At 44.9% G+C, this 18,015-nt stretch overlaps 1 protein-coding gene across 2 annotated transcripts in view; it reads left to right on the top strand.

The window, feature by feature from the left end:
• Positions 1 to 18,015, top strand: part of ZC3H6 (zinc finger CCCH-type containing 6) — a 361,631-nt gene that overhangs the window by 325,000 nt on the left and 18,616 nt on the right. The window lies entirely within an intron of this gene.

The raw sequence follows: 18,015 nt of genomic DNA, 5'->3' as shown, positions 1-18,015 counted from the left end.
CCATGCCGCAGTTTGGATGTTCTCGAAGTAGCATTTCAGTCTAGCTGTCGATTGTAAGCCCACTGTGCCCTCCATTTTAGATCCTTTTTTTCTACCGGGATTTTTAGTGGTGTTGGAGAGAGATATCAGAAAGAAAAAGGAAATTGTCATGATTTTCCTCATGAACAGGTAAGATGATAATTTGCCATTTAGGGAGTCAGATTTTAAGATTGGGTCTTCGCTTAGGTCAGAGAGATTGTTTTTCAAGATACTTGTCTTTGGCAGATAGAGGCATGAGTAGTCTTTTCAAGGTCTGCCTAAACTGTAACCGTAACTTTGCTTCCATTGACAAACACCTGATAGCGCATGTTCGGTCTCCCTCATGACTATACATCGAAAGACAGTTATGCCTGTTCATTGTTCAAGCCAAAGATTTCAATTCATAGAGAGAACATGATTTTGGCATACTGGGCCAGGAAGGAGTAGTCTTGCGAATCCTGAATCTCAAGAAAAAAGTGACTGGCTCCAACCAACAAGGACGTGGGCTCAGAGGAGGATGCTATTGAGGCTGGGGAGACTCTAGGAGACCATTAATTAGTATAATGTTTAGGGAAAACTGGCAAGTATTTTGTGGTAGCACATGAATAGCTTCCTGAAACCATTTTACACAAGAGAACAGTGCCTCAAATTAAGATGGTCTTTGGAGCAATCCAAAGTGTCATAGCTATTTGAGTAGAAGTCCATTGCGGAAATATTTACATATAAATAAATAAAAAAATATATATATATATAATGAAAACACATTGTTGTCAATAACACCAGTCAAAGGATAACTTGATAAATCCCACCCAACTGGGTTCAGACCAAGAGCTACCAAGAGGAAAAGCTGAAAGGCCTCTCCTCAACTTCATTGTTCAATCAATATCGAATCCAAGAGTTACTCAACTTCAGTGGAAAAACAGGACCTTTTCAGGGCATTGACACCAAGAATGCCTACCTTGAAAAAAAGACAAAAGCACTGAAGTCTTCCTCCTTAAAAGATAAACAAGAGAACAAAAACAATCTATATCAAGAGAAAACCAAGAAATTCAGAGGTTATTGCCTCATAAGACAAGATTGAGTTAGCGAAGGAAGGATGAAGGAATTTCAAAGTCACGGACTTCAAAGGTCAAACTGGCAATTTAATTTCGGGATATCAAGTAATAGTGCAAAGCTCACCACACCGAAAACGTGAATTTAATGAATAAGCATTTGCAAAACCAATAAGGTGCCCCTATGCGAGATATGATGGCTGTGTCAATGTTTTATAGCCCCGTTCTACAGCAATCCATATGCTGTGCAGCATGACTGGAATTATTTTTTTTAAAGTGTTATGACCCCGCATTACATCACTCCGCCTCCCCCTCCCCAAGCCATACAGCACAGCAGCCACTCAGCAGTAGGACATGGCTTAAAAACATTAAAAAGCCAATTAGTTGAGCTATTTGGCTTTGTCAATGTTTTCTTTGCCTTGTTGTACAGCTGCTTGGCTGCTGTGAAGCATGGCTGAAAGAACAAAAAAATGTTTTTTAACAAGGGCTGTAAAGCTACCAGCATTGGCCGAGTCATAGCACTTCACATCATCTACGATGCTGTCCTGCATGGCTAAAACAAATATTGCTATGCCAAAAGATCTTGCATAGACGATACCTATTGACTTTGCCAATGATTGTTTGTAGAATCACACATCTACCCACCCAAAACTTACTCCTGTCTTCCTACATGTGGGCTGAGCCAACACACCTCTCCTGATAGTTATCTCATAATTGCCTGGCGACACCTGCACTGTAAAGATAGACAATAAATAACATGCTGAAACCTTCCCACCTAACGTTTGTCATGGTAAAGCACAGAGTAGCTCCTCAGCCGAAAACACTGCATCGAATGCAGCTGTACACTGGTATCACCATCAGAGATGAGGCAGACATGCAGAAGAGTCATGCACCGTAGTGTTTATGCAGGAAGTGGTGCTCAAAGAGAGAGAACAGAAATGCTGGATAAGACCCTGGGAACGGTGGCAGCTGGGCTCTACTGATTCCAGCCCTGGAGAGCAGAGACTACTAAGTTTATTTGCTGTAGTAAAACACAAGCCAGTTGTGTAGAGGCCTGCATCCAGTTGGGGCATACATGGGCCAGCAGTATTAATCGCGCCAAGGCCTGGGAATATGGTCGTCCTGAGAGGGACAGGCAAACCAAAGGCTGCCCCTAGTTGGGTGAGGGAGGGGGGAATTGAGAAAACTGTGCCCAAACAAGAAGAGAGGGCGCAAATCCAATCATCCAGTGGCAGAGCCGAGCCGGATTCAAAGCTACCCTGGAGGGCAAGTAGAGCACATTTAAGTGCCCCCCCACCCCCCCAACACTAGTCCCTCACTATCTATCAGTACGAGCAGCGTCCAGCTAGCCAGTTCCCCCATTAACACCAATAAGCTGAGGCAGCTAGCTAACCAGTAGGACAACCAGACAGGCACGCGCCTTCTGTGCAAAGGATATGAGAATGGGGTTAAAATTCCATTCATGGGTTACATGAAGGCACGGGGTGTGAAAAAGACCCACTTGGCACAACAACACCCTGAGATAGTGCGGTGAGAAATTCAGAAAGAAAAGGAATTAAGTAGAGTGGATGGCCCCCTGGGCGCATGGCACCCACCAGCCTGGTTGTTACATAAGAAGGAACTTTGTCAATACAGACAGGCACACCACTTCTCATTCCCTGAAGGGGAGTCAGTAAACAATGGGATCAACCCAGAAGACTGTGCGGTAAGGTATGCGTCAGTGAATGATGCAATCTATCTAATGAGCACAGGGTGGGGGCGGGTGTTAATGGCAAAGGCGGACATTGAATCCACATTCAGGCTCCTACCAGTGCACTCAGAAAGCTACCACCTACTGGGTTTCAAATTAAGAGGGGAAAGATTTTGACAAGGCCCTTACTATGGGATGCTCCATATCATGCACGTACTTCGAGTGATTCAGTACATTTCTGGAGTAGACGCTGAAAAAAGAGCACCCAGATGGTGGCAAGCTCCACTACCTGGATGATTTCCTATTAGTGGGTAGACCAGGAAGGGGGGAATGCAGAAGCGTATTGAACACTTTTCAGCAACTGGCGGCCGAAACAAGGGTCCCACTGACTACAGACAAAATGGTGTGTCCAACAAAGATCTTTTTTCTCGGCATAGTTATACTCCGTTGCTGGCTCATCCCTCATTCCAGAAAACAAAGTGCATGACATAATGAGATTGATTACGGCACTGGTGGGCAAAGAAGGGGCCACAACAGGGAAACTGCAAGAGCTCATAGAAAAATTGAACTTGGCAACAAGGGTAATCCCTGCAATGTAAATGTAATGTAAATGTAAAAATTGATACTTGTATAGCGCACTAATCACCCACAAGGGTCTCAAGGCGCTTGTACGAATACCGCTGTGGAACCCATCCTGGCTTTCCCTGTGAGGCGTCCACTCCTGGGCCCCCCCCAAGGTGGAGGCCAGGCATCCTTAGCGTTGTGGGGGCCTTGTGGAGATTAAGCAAGCTATTGCCCAGAGTTGCAGAGTGGGACTCCATGATTGGAATAGGCACTGAGGCGAGAATTATCAGGTCCGTGGAATTTTGAGCCCAAGACCCGCCGAGGCGGGGAATTGAACCCTGGTCCCGGGTCAAACCTCTGCATCAGGGTCTGCCGCTCTAACCATTGAGCCACACTCCTCCACAGGAGAGTTTTGGAAAGGTGCCTCACCCAACTGACCAAAGGGCTGCAAAAGAAGCACCACCATTCAAGATTAGGTTCCAGTGCCAAACTACCTAAAAGCCTAGTTGACCTTCTGAGAAGCTTTCAGTGGTATGCTCTTATGGAGGGAAGGCTGGGTGCCAGGCAGATCGCGCTGTACATAGATTGAGAGAGGAGTTGGCCTAACGGCTAGGGCGGTCGACTGCAAATCTGAGGAACTGGGTTCGAATCTCGGCAATGACGCTGAACATCCTGTGATTCTGGGCAAATCACTCAATCTCCCCGTGCCTAACCAAAAGAAAAATATGAATGTGTCCTCATGTAATGCAACTGGTGCTATGTAAAGCACACTGATACCCGGGTCAAGTTTGCGCTATATAAAACTCTGTTAAATAATAAATAAATAAAATGCTGCAGGCAGTCTAAAGTTCGGGGCAATCCTAGGAGACAGCTGGTGCACGGAAAAGTGGCCCAGAATGTGCATGAACTGGACTAACCAATTACATAACATAACAAGAGCTATTCCCCATAGTAGTAGTATTGACAATATGACAAGGCTGAGGGACATGAAACTGACGCTCTAGATAACCCGGCAGCGGTGTACGCTATCAACAGTGGGGCAGCTAGGTGCCCGCTGGTGCCGAAACTCTTAAGGCTCATGGTAAAATTGCAGTTTACAAGCAACCGGGAATTGATGGCGAGACATGTCCAAAGGTAAATAACGTTCAACCAGATGCACTCTTTTGATTCCAAATGGACAAATTAAAGCAGCTGACTCCCTCAGCAGAGCAAGCAATGACCCCTTTTCCGAGACCAGCTCGATTCCTGGCGGATGTGACCTGTCCCAATGGATGGAGCAAGTCTAGGCCTTCAAAACAGCGCAGCGGTATTCGACATATGCAAAGACAGTGCAGAGGGTCACAGGGCTGCAATCTTTTAAGGTCACACAGCACTGCAGGGACAGCAGAGCAGTTTGTAAGATGGGCTTTGGAGAAGAAAAAGAGAACCTTGGGCGCAGACATATCTGGCAGCAGTGGCACCTTTTTCAATGCTTGCCACCGGGGAGAACCCCACTGGTTCACATTACCTGAGAGCAGCCTTGAAAGGGCAATTGGAAGGTAAAAGAAAAGATAATTGGCTGCACATTGAATCTGACACCCTTGCACAGCTGGTAGGGTCGTGGCTGAAACTTGTGCAGACGCCTACAAAGTGACACTATTTAAAGCAGCATTTACACTAGCATTTTTTTTTTAGGAATTTAGGGAACTGACAGCATCAGATAGACCTGGAGGAGTGTGTGGGGGCGGTCTGCCTCCAAGCTCTAGACATACAGCTGGGTACAGAGCAAGAGGAGATTCTATCAAGAATGTCCAAGATGGACCAGCAGGCCAGGGGAGACGCAGAAAAAGATAACGTATGCCCAGTACGCTGGATGCTCGAGTAGTGGGCAATATTCTGAGCAGCGGAAGGCCCCCTTTTCAGACACAGCAATGGGGAGTGCCTGAGTACATTCCAATTCCGGGCAGTGCTTACGAAAGCATTGGGCAAGGCAGGCATGCCATCAGCACATTTCAGCATGCATTCCTTTAAGGGTTTTGAGAAGATGGTGCACCAAGGCATGCAAGAGCTATGTCAGCATCAAACCCTCCCCTCCCCCAACCCAAATGGAGCCAACAAACCTAAACAACTGACGTTGTTTGTCTTAGCATTTAGGGGAAAACAGCCTTGGCCGGCTGGGGAGAAAAGAGCTGCTGGGCCGCATCAGGAATGAGCTATCCATGGCTGCCAAACTGTTCAGCAGCACCTGTCTGATCAGAAATTATTCTCAGGCAAAAATGGAGGGGAGCATGGTCCACCGGGGCCCTGTATAAATCCAGAAAATAGCTCAACGTGGTAGGCAGGAAATTCTGCAGGGCTAACAGTTGAAAGACCATCAAACACATGCTGATCAACCTGAGGCACCCCAAATACTTAAACAGCGATGGGGTGTACCTGTCTGAGACAGAAACTGAAGTCTTTTGTGCCAATCTATGGGCAGCCATGACAGTGGCAGGCTGCAATAAGCAACGACCAACCAAATTGGGGGAACTGCGCGAGACTTTAGTCCATGGGTAACGTGGCAGCAAAGGAGATAAAAGGAGGGTTTGAAAGGCCACACTGACCGGGGGTGACAGACTAGCCTACTTACCTAGGGATTACAGCAGGCTAAGGCAGCCAGAGATGGGGGTACACAGAACACGGCACTCTTCCCAGGGCCGGCAGACCACACAGAGCAGGTGAAGGTCGCAAATTAAGCCTAAAAGAGATTGTGGAATTACCTTCACACAGAAAGTTAACTAAAGTGCAAAGACTCCAAGGACATCACCAGCTGTCAAAATGATTAATGGCATGATTTATGATTGTGTGACACGTCAAGAATAATCCTGTCTACTTGATTTATGGAGTGATCTATGGTGACAGGTATTGCATTATGGTGTGATTTATGCTGAATCTTAAGCGTTTATGCCAATTACAATAACTGATTTATGTCATGCTAGTATACTGCATTTACGGCCCCAATAAAGTTTACGAGGGTACACATTGTGAAACCATGTGAACAACCAAGCTGCAGCCAAATACTTCCAAACATATACAAAGGTTGTAGGGCTTCATTGGAATGGGAGTAACTGCGTGCAAGGTTTATAACCAGGCTTCAGTTTCCTTCTCATGACAGACACTGCAACACACATTATTACAGCAAACAAACCGATGGCTCTTATCAAAGCCAGCACACACCAAAAGTGCTTACACCACACTCAGACTACATTACACCTACTTGACTGATTGGGTTTCACGGGCAATGCTCAAAAGTCTCTCCTTCACCGGTCACAAATGCAGTCTTATCTGGGAGCGACTCTAAACACTTCCACAGCTCTAGATTCTCCCAATGCAGCCATCATTCAAAATATTCAAACTCTGCTACTACAGTTTCAAACCATCAATACTTTGCAGTCAGAACGTCCATGCAACTGCTAGGAATGATGGCATCATGCATCACAATAGTGCCTCATGCAAGGTTGCTCTCCAGGAATGCTTAGCATGTCAGTGGAATCAGTCGCAGGATCAATTAACAGATCTAATGTTAGTAGACAGCTGCACCCATCACGCTCTGCAGTGGTCGAACACACCAAACTTATCAAAAGGGCAGCCCTTCATCGACCGGGTTCCACAGATCGTGCTAACAGAAGACTCATCCCTCACAGTTTGGATAGCCCATCCTCACAACTTGACAATACAAGGTCTATGAGATAACAAATACAAAGCTCTGCACATCAACTATCTAGAGCTTCTAGCTGTATATCTTGCACAGAAAGCTTTTCAGTCTCACCTCATCGGGAAAGTTGTCCTAGTCCGCACCGACAACAACAGCAATGTACTATGTACAAAAACAGGGGGGGACACATTCTCTTTAACTTTTACGCCTTCCTCAGACAATGTGAGGTTGGGCAATTCATCAGAGAGTCCATCTTCTGGCAGAGCACCTCCCAGGAGTGGACCATTAGATTGCCACCCTCCTAAGCAGAAGGCGGCAACAAATACACATGTGGGAACTTCATCCCCAGGTTCTCCTTCCTTACTTTCAAGAAGGGGAATTCACACAAATAGATCTGTTAGCCACAGTGGACAACTCAAAATGTCCAAAGGCAATGTATGTATTGGTCAGGGATATTTGCCTACAGTTTGTCGCCTCCCTCTCTCTCTCCTTCCATTTCTGGTTCGGAAGCTCAGGCAAACATCCCTCACACTGATTCTTGTGGCTCCCACTTGGGCCCGTCAGCCATGGTTCACGACACTCTTTGAACTGTCGGGAGGTGCACATCAAAAGCGGCACCTCAATTCCAGCCTTCTCACGCAGGACCATGGAGAAGTCAGACACCCAAGTCCCAAGGAGATCAATCTAGCGTTTTGGCTCCTGAAGTCATAGAGTTTGGTTATCTTAACTTGCCTCCAGAATGTATGACCATTCTTAAAGAAGCAAACATCCTACTAGCAGAGCATGCTATGCAGCTAAATGGAAACGATGTGTTCTATATTGTACTAATAACAATATTGATCCACTAGATGCATCCACTCAAAATATCATTTGTTACCTTCTGCATTTACAGCGTGCTGGTCTAACCTACACTTCCCTTCGACTGCATCTTGCAGCAGTAGCTCCATATTTACAGAATAGACATCATGTATCCTTGTTGAAGGTTCCAGTAATTATAGCCTTTATGGAGGGCCTTAAGAGAGTTATACCACCCGGAATACCTCCAGCACCAGTTTGTAATCTGAACATTGTGCTTGCACAGCCCACGGGTCCATCTTTAGAGCCATTACACAACTGTCCCTCTACAGTTTCTTTCATGAAAAGTGGCCTTCCTCATTGCGATCCCTTCATTGAGGAGAGTTGGTGAGCTGCAGGCTTTAACCTTAGAAGAAACCTTCTTTCAACTTCATAAAGACAGAGTAGTTCTTCGTACCAACCCAAAATTCCTTCCCAAAGTGGTTTCTGCTTTTCATATCAATCAATCAGTTGAGCTGCCTGTGTTTTTTTTGATTCTGTAGCAGAAAAAGCTCTTCATACTCTTGATGTCAGAAGATTGTTATTGTACTACATTGAAAGAACAAAGCAATTTTGCAAAACAATTGTTTGTTGCTTTTGCTACACTTCAGAAAGGCAATCCCATCTCTAAATCTGGTATTGCAAGATGGATTGTTAAATGCATTCAAACCTGCTACACTAAAGCTAAACAAACTTTGTCTATACCTCCTAGAGCGCATCCCACTCTTAAAATAGGAGCGTCTAAGGTGTTTTTAGGTAAAATCCCAATAGCTGACATGTAAAGCAGCAACATGGGCCACACCACACACTTTTTCCAAACATTACTGTGTGGATGTGTTAGCACATCAACAAGCCAATGTAGGGAAGCAGTGCTAAAACACATTTGCAGACAGCAGCAAACATCTACTAGTTAGCTACTGCTTTAAGAGAATACTGCTATATAGTCTATGCAAAGCATGTACATCTACAGCACACATGCGTCGAACTGATTATGCTACTTACCCAGTAAAGCATCTATTCTTGCCATGTAGAGCTGTAGATTCACATGCACCCTCCCACCTCCCTGGGCACCTGTAGTTGTTGCAGTCTTGCACCACTTACATTACATACGCATGGACATCTCTATACTACACTTACTCCATTCTAGGCCTCTTATCTAGAAATGGAGTCGATGCCCATGCGCACTATCGCCAAAAGGAGTCCTCACCTTACCTCATGACTTTGAATAAAAACAACTTGCGAACATCCTGACCCAACACTAGAAGGCTGGAGTCTGCAAAGCATATGAATCTACAACTCTACATGCCAAGAACAGATGCTTACTGGGTAAGTAGCTTAATCATTCTTCTCCAGTTTTGACAGACCATGCTTCCATTCCTAGTCAGGAGTTACATTTATTCTTAGCCAATGGAGGGAAAGCCGAACTTATAAAAAGTTGACGTGTTTTACTCTTGCTAGTTCCTCGTGCCCTAGAAGGATGGGGAACTCGGATCCATTCTGGACCTTAAGTCTCTTAATGCCTTGTTACGGAGAGACAAATTAAAAATGTTCACTCTTCATCAGGTACTTCCTACTCTGCACCCAGAGGACTGGATGGTGTCCTTGAGAATTGGAGCTTGCATATTTTGATGTACTTTTCTTTCAGTACTACAGATGCTTCATACAATTAATGATGGGATCAGACGACTTCCAATTGACTATTCTACCTTTTGGCCTCATTTTTTCTTCTCGGGTGTTTACAAAGGTTATTTGCAGGTTTAAAATACTCGTATTCTTGTACCTCGATGACTAGTTGCTCATGGTGGGGTCACTACAGTCAAAAAGGTTCCACTTTCAGACAACAGTCACCCTACTGTCAACAAAGTTTCTTCCCACATCTACAAAGAGTATTTCCCTAATTGGGGTCATCCTTGATGCTGTGGCGTTCCAGACTTTTCTACCTCTTCAGGGAGTCTTGGACATTCAGGATGTGAACCTGATATTTTAAGGTCCGTCCCAAGTCTCGCAGAGGATGATTCTTAGCCTTCTTGGGCTGTTAGCGTTTTTGAATCCACCTCATCCCACGTGCTAGGCAGCACATGAAAGCCCTACAATGGAACTTCCTTTTAGAGTGGACACAGTACCAAGGCAGTCTGTCCGACACCATTTGTATCTTGGAGAAGGCACCCCAGGACTTTGCGTGGTGAAAGGTGGACAACAACCTTTCTTGTTGCAGGCCGCGCTCTCTGTATCACCCAGAGCTCATAGTTCAGGCAGCTTGATTGTTTCTGGATTGAGATCTGTGGTTCTCAGTGGTGTGCAACCAGCTCTACATCAATCTGTTGGAGCATTTGACTGGCCCTGAAAGCCTTTTTACCGATCATCAAGGGAGGTCTGATTGAGGGCCTCACGGATGCTCAACCCCTATTTGGTATTGTAACAAGCAGTGGCACATAGGGTCCTGTATCTTGTTCTTTAAGGCTCCGCCTCTTTCTGATGGCCAGTCACCTGGCAAGGTGAACGCCTGAGCAGACGAATCAAGCAGGCATCAGCTGTAAAATGTTAAATGGCATCTTCATCCCGGGGTGGTGTAGTGTAGGTCTTCTTCAACTTGTTGGGCATGCCCTGAATGGACTTTTTTGCCAATGTGCAGCTTTGATATTCTCCACGAAGGTTTCTAGTGGATGAATTCTGCCTACAATGGAACACAAGGCTGCATTTCTTCTGCTGCTTTACCTGCCTTGAGTTTTGAAGGTCAAGATGGACCAAGCCAAAGTAGTTTTGATTTCCTTTAATTGGCCCAAGAAAATGTAGTACCCTTATCTCTTGAATCTGAACATCTGCCCTGTGATTCAGCTACCCCTTAAGGAGGAACCCCTGTCCCAGCTGCAAGGCAAGGTCCTGAACCCGAATCTCCACAGTCTACACCTCCATGTGTTGGGATTGGGCAGCAACAACTGAGCAGTTTTAAGATGTTGTCTGAAGTGATGGAGGTAATCCTTGCAGCCAGTAGTCCTTTTACCAAATATATATATATATATATATATATATATATATATATATATATATATATATATATATATTACCTACTGGCGGTCGCCAGTAGGTAGTTATAGTTAGGATAATTTTCAATGTTAAATCTCAACATTCTATTTTGAATAACTTTGGCGCCGGTTGACGAATCTGCCTGAAATTTTCAGGAAAATGGTCTCATGGCGGTCCGGTCCTTCCCTGAAAGTTTGGGGGGGATTCGTCAAGCGGGGGCCGAGATAAAAGGGGGGTCCCAAAACGCGTTTTCCCCATGTTAATTTCCATAGGGCGGTCGATTTCACTTTTAGCCCGAACGGCTGAATGGATTTCCACCAAACTTGGCAAAATTGTAGGGACTGGTAGCCCGATGTGCCTTTGCTATGTCTCAAGATATGTGCTCCAGTGGATTTTGAGTAATTTAGGTTCAAAAAAATATATATATCTATAGGCGCTCTCCCGTGCGCGCACCCGAGTGCGCTCCAGGCGCGACACGCGACTTGCGCGCAGGAAGCTGATTGGCTCTCAGTTGTCTGTAAACATTCTAAACAGTCCGGAGCGGCCGCCATCTTGTGTCTCGGTAAAATCGAGACACAAGGGGTTTGAAAAAAAAAGGGGCAAATGACCATAAGGGGGAAGAGTAGACCCCCTCTGACCCCCTAGGTTTGATGTAGGGACTAAAATAGGGTCCTGCAGGGCATTAAAATTTTTTTTTCGTTTTGCGCGGGGGAAGCGCATGGTACGCGCACCGGCGAAGCACGGGGAAAATCCAGGATTATATTTATGAAGGCCTTGCGCTGTTAGTTTTGCGCTTCCTGTGCGTCAATTTTTGTGACGCACCAGCGGTGTAAAAAAATGCGCATTGTTATGCAATATTTAAAAAGTGACGCATCTATCTAGATGCGTCACTTTTTAAATATAGTGCAACGAGGTACATTTTATTACACTGCTGGTGTTATGCGTCACTTTTCTGTGCGCACTCCTTATGACATTCCAGATGTGTCATATTTAATGTATGACGAATCATGTTGCAGATACAATATGGCGCAGAGTTTTAAAAAGTGACCCATGTACCTAGATGCGTCACTTTTTAAAAATAGCGTCAGGTATAATGCATGCAGAGGGGGTGTTCTCCCGCAAAAAGCTTTGTAATAGCGACGCAGTGAAATCTTTCAGATTTCACTGCGTCAGTTTTAGGATGCTGTTGCGTCAAAATCTTGTGCCTGCTTTACAGCAGGTGTTAGACTGAGGCAAGACCTTTCATATGCTGCTTTCCCCATTTGAAAGGACACATTACTGGAGTTGCGTCACTTTTGTGACGCACTCCAGCAATGCGTTACTTGGAATGTCATAAGGAGTGCGCACAGAAAAGTGACGCATTGCACCAGTAGTGTAAAAAAATGTGCCGCGTTGCGTTATATTTAAAAAGTGAGGTATCTAGGTAGATGGGTCACTTTTTAAAATCAAGCGCCACATTATATCTGCGTGAGGTATAATGCATGCAGAGGGGGTGTTCTCCCACTAAAAGCTTTGTAATAGCGACGCAGTGAAATGTTTGAGATTTCACTGCGTCACTTTTAGGATGCTGTTGCATCCTTTAAATATAGTGCAACGAGGCACATTTTATTACACTGCTGGTGTGATGCGTCACTTTTCTGTCCACAGTCCTTATGACATTCCAGATGTGTCATATTTAATGTATGACGAATCATGTTGCAAGGAGCTACAGATACGTCAGTATTTCTGACATATGTGTAAACATAAAAGTGATGCGAGGCCGGCGCAAAATTTTGACGCAATAGCATCCTAAAAGTGACGCAGGGAAATCTCATAGATTTCAGTACGTTGTTATTACCAAGCTTTTTGCGCGGGATTGCCCCTCTGCATACAATATACCTGATGCAGATACAATATGGCGCAGAGTTTTAAAAAGTGACCCATGTACCTAGATGCGTCACTTTTTAAAAAATAGTGTCAGGTATAATGCATGCAGAGGGGGTGTTCCTTGCAAAAAGCTTGGTAATAATGACGCAGTGCGTCACTTTTAGGATGCAGTTGCGCCAAAATCTTGCGCCTGCTTCACAGCAAACCTTTCACATGGTGCTTTTTCCATGTGAAAGGACACATTACTGGAGTTGCGTCACTTTTGTGACGCACTCCTGCAATGCGTTACTTTTGTGTTTACAGATATGTCAGAAATACTCCAGTTTATTCACTGTGTCATAACTTTCTTTTCTAACACTCACCTTCTTTCATTCCTCCTACTTCACTTCCTTTCACCTCTCATACCTTTCTGTTCTTTCTTACTCATTCTCCTTTCAATTATCAATGCAGTATATTTCACTTACTCTTCATTTTTTAAGATTATAGCTCTTTGATGAGAATTGGAGGTAGTTCTGAAAAGAACTTTTGGTTTTCTTCTTTTAACTGAAGAGGAACAAAAACAGGGAATAGAAACTGCTCAACAGGAGCAAAAAGAAAAGAAAAAAATTAGGGGTGGGAAGGGCAGTGATGGTTCTCCAATGCCCGAACCATGAGCAGGACACTTTGCTCCCCATAGGTGAGGAGTTGATTGCAGTATCTGCATTTGACGACCCCATGGTTGAATGCAGGTTGAATGTTTGCTACCTGCCCCTGAGATTGTTCTCTTCCAGAAGAAGTTGCTCCTCCTGTTGATGTAGAGGCCCCATCTCTGGGAACCTCCTGTGCCAGAGCCCTGACACTTTCCCGGGCAAAATTCTGGGGGTGCCTCCTCTCCACATGTCGGATCATCGTAAAGTTCCCAAAAGAGTATTTTTTTTGGGGGTTACCCCGTGACAGGACCTGTTTGCAGATCCTGCACTCTACTTTTGGTGCATTCACCTTCTTCTGGCCTTCTGGAAACTTAAAAAATTTCCAAATGAAATGTTCCTTCACCTTTGGGGTAGGAGGCTCTTCATCAATGAAGTCATCTTCACTGCTGGATGGTCTGGCAGCCATGATGAATCCAGGAATATGGAGCAGCAAAAAAGGCAGGTCTTTCAGTCACAAAAGTGAAAGAAGAAGTGAAGGAAATGGGTGGGGATTTCATTCATTGTAAAAAAAAACTGTTAGCAACCAATGAAAAGTGTTATTTGAGGGTCACATGACCCGACGCGTTTACGCTGCGCGCTCCGGAGCACTTCCGGGTGCGTTTACGCAGCGCGATCGTAGGCGCTTCCGGGGCGCAAACGTGGCGCGATCGTAGGCGCTTTTCCGTGCGTTTATGCGCCGCGCACGTATGCGCTTCCGAGGGCACTTACGTTGCGCGCCGAAGTGACGTCATCAATCTTTTATAGAAATGCATAATCATTTTCCATATTAAAAAAAACTAATTTTATTTGTATGGTACGAAATGTTTTGCATTATTATTAACTTTTCATTCATATTTTTTTTTCACGAACGACAGTTGCGCTCTGGGTGCGCTTTCAGATGAGCTCTCGGAGAAGCTTACAGGAGAGCTTAGCTGAAAGCTTCCCGGAGCGCGCACCCAGAGCGCAAAAGAAAAAAATTATAAGAAAAAATGAATACTTAAAAAAAAACAGCAAATTGTAAAAAAAAAAAAGGTTAGAAACTCGATATACAAAGGAATTAGCATTTAAAAAACCTATGAAATTCACTGAAAAAACCATAGGTTTCACACCAGTTATAGTTAGGAATTAGCATTTAAAAAACCTATGAAATTCACTGAAAAAACCATAGGTTTCACACCAGTTATAGTTAGGAATTAGCATTTAAAAAACCTATTAAATTCACTGAAAAAACCATAGGTTTCACACCAGTTATAGTTAGCTGGAAATTTTACTGATATAAAACCATTGAAATTCCCACGTTATAGTTAGTCGGACTCACTATAACTTGCGCGTGCAATGCACTGCTGATGACATCACATATTACATCACTCATGACATGGTCAGTGACATCACTCATGACATCACTGATGACACCATCCTTGTGACACAGTGACAGACCTCCTTTCAGTGTAATGTAACCCTTGAAACACATATTCAAAAATAGAAACTAATATTTTCAAAAAAGTGGATATACCCATACCAGTTACAACAACCAATTCAGTAATACCACCATCTAATACACATCCACTCATGTGTATGTATATGGGTTATTAGATATTTTTATTAGTATCAGTATGAGTGTCTATATGGTTTGGTGGGGGTATTACTTAGCACATAGATGCATGAGTGACTGACTCTTTGTTTGTATGTGTTTTGAAGACAGCATATGTACAGGACTGTATGGGTGGATGAGTGTCTATATGTGTTTGTTAGTGAGTGAATGACTGTCTCACTAGTGTCTTTATCAGTAACTACATATGTTTTAATCTAGTATATATGAATATTGATGTATATAAGTGAGTATATGTGAGAGTAAGAGATTGTAAGAGTTCCTGTTTAAATAAGTATGTGTTTCTATAAGTGATTGTTTAAGAGAATAAATATGTGTAATTTTAAATAGAAGTAAGGTGGAAGTGTGTGTATAACTCTATATTCAAATAAATGGATGTTCAATAGTTTATTTGCACGTGTGAATATGTGTGTGAGTAACTTTTGGATGAATGTCGGTGTGTAACAGGATGTATAGGTGTATCACTTCATATGATGAGTGAGTATATGTATGAGTGACTATATAGAACTGTTGGTGAATGAGTGGATGTGTATATAGATAGTGGAATTACTGAATTGCTTGTTGTAACTGATATAGGTATCTCCATTTTATTAAAAATTTCAGTTTCTATTTTTGAATATGTGTCTCAAGGGTTACATTATAGTGAAAGGAGGTCTGTCACTATGTCACAAGGATGGTGTCATGAGTGATGTCACTGACCATGTCATGAGTGATGTAATATGTGATGTCATCAGCAGTGCATTGCACGCGCAAGTTATAGTGAGTCCGACTAACTATAACGTGGGAATTTCAATGGTTTTATATCAGTAAAATTTCCAGCTAACTATAACTGGTGTGAAACCTATGGTTTTTTCAGTGAATATATATATATATATATATATTACTTACACTGGAAAATGTTTGTGGCCTAGTGTAGTGAACGTTATCTTCATCTCCTGCAGGCCAGGATGTCAGATGTTTTCTTGTTTGTGTTGCCTTTGGCCCAGGAACGCTTTACAGTGGGCACAGTTAAAGGGTGCATGGCAGCCCTTTCAACCATTGTGTTTGTTTGAGTTCGAGGCATGTGGGCTGCTGAATTCATATCTGTGCATAGATCGCCGCCTAGTGTTGGGTCCGGATGATCGCACATTGTTGTCCTGGAAGAGTCTTCGAAGTATCACGAGATAGGTGGCTCCTCCCCTGGACTACAGTGCGCATGGGCATCGACTCCATCCTCAGATTGTTTTTTTCCGCCATTGGGTTCGGATGTATATTGGTTCACTCTAGTCGGAATCGATGTAAACTTTCTTAAGGCCAAAAGGCCTTTAGTTTCTTCGTCGGTATAGTCTTGCGTTCGGTGCCTGATTCTTCCAGCTCGGTTCCGAGCCGGATTCCAGAGAACCGCGTGCTTTCGACGTGGAGGGCCCAGTCGACGCCACAGACCCTATCGACTGATCATCATGGAACGGAGCCCGTTCAAGAGATGTCCCATGTGCAATTCCAAGTATCCCCACATCGACTTCCACCCGGTGTGCAACAAGTGTCTGTCGCCGGATCATGTTGAAGCCAGTTGCATGGCTTGTTCCTGTTTTCGATCCAAGAAGACGCTTAAGCATTGACGCGCTGCGCGCCAGGAGGCCCAGCAGACTGCACCGGCGCCTGTGGACATTTTCGATGCCGGGGATGATGAGGGAGCTGACCGGGAAGTTAGTGAAAACCTGTTGAATCCCGCGTCGGAGGTCGACTATAACTACGACGCGGACGCTGAAATGCTCGAAGCGGGAAAAGTCGTCGACGAGGTAGGAGACGACGATGGGGCCTTTGGGGCCTTGGAAGATAGCTCGAGCGAAGAGCTAACTCAGACTGACATTAGGCCCAAACGTTTCAAAAGGCTCAGGTCAAGGGATCGCCACTAGGCCTTACCCAAGATCTTCCTATGGGTTCTACGGCCCCGCCTTCGGGCTCGGCTACGGACATTGCTATTGAGCCGCACCCTGCAAAATCAAAACCAAAAGTAAAAACAACGGTCTCGACGCAAGTGAAAGCACTGGTGCCCCCCTTGAAACCAAAAGTGCGCATTACTTTGGTCGGGTCGAAGGCCTCCGACCTATCGGCACCGACGAAGCAGAAGGGTGTTGTCGATACGAAGACACAGGTCAAGGGCGTCGAGACGAAGTCTGCCACGCCGAAGACGACGGTCAAGGTAGTCGAGCCGAGTAAATCGGCGCCGAAGGTGGTCGACACCAACAAAGGACTCGGTGATCCGAAGGTTCTCGAAACACCGCGTCAACAAGACAAGGCCAAAAGCGGCGCAACCCACGGGTCCACGTCTAGTGGTGCCTCAAAGGATCCCGTCGACTCGGCGCGGCTGTCCGCCGCTTTCTCCAAGCAGGTGGCGGACTCCCTAAAGCGCCTCAAGGAGAAGGCCTCGACTGTCGGCCCAAAAGATCCTCCACCTTTGAAGCCGGTCGATAAACCTCCAAAAGCGTCGACGCCCATTCACTTCACGTTGCCGCCGAAAGTGGCGCCGAAGGCTTTCTCCCCTAGGATGGTCGCCAGCGTGCCCGAGAAGGTGCCCTCGGTGCCGAAGTCGACGACAGTGGTCCCGGCCTTAAAGCATCGACAATCTTCGTTGGAAGAACAGCAAGAACAATTTATCGATGCCGAAACGGGCACACTTTCCCTTCATAAACGGAAAATTGCCCCAGAACAGCCAATGGAGTCCTATAAAATTCCTTTACAGAAAAAGAAGGATTCCACTTCAACTCCTGTTCTTGTGGAACCACTTTCTCCACATGGCCATGATGTCTCACCCACTTACTCTGACGTGGACGCTGGGGAAGGTGATGATGATGAATACAGCTATCCTGTCTACACTGACCCAGATGATATCAATGAACCCTGGGCAGCTGGTGCTGACCCAGGTGATCCTGACTCTACCCCAGACACTCAAATGTATGCTGTGAAAACGTCGCCTACAGAGGATTCTGCAGCGTTTAATGCCCTCATTGAAAGGGCAGCTAAAAATCACGACGTCC

Source organism: Lissotriton vulgaris, chromosome 6 (genome assembly GCF_964263255.1).
Source record: "Lissotriton vulgaris chromosome 6, aLisVul1.2, whole genome shotgun sequence".
In the NCBI taxonomy this organism is placed as follows: Eukaryota; Metazoa; Chordata; class Amphibia; order Caudata; family Salamandridae; genus Lissotriton; species Lissotriton vulgaris.
This window is presented reverse-complemented; position numbering and strand designations above follow the sequence as displayed.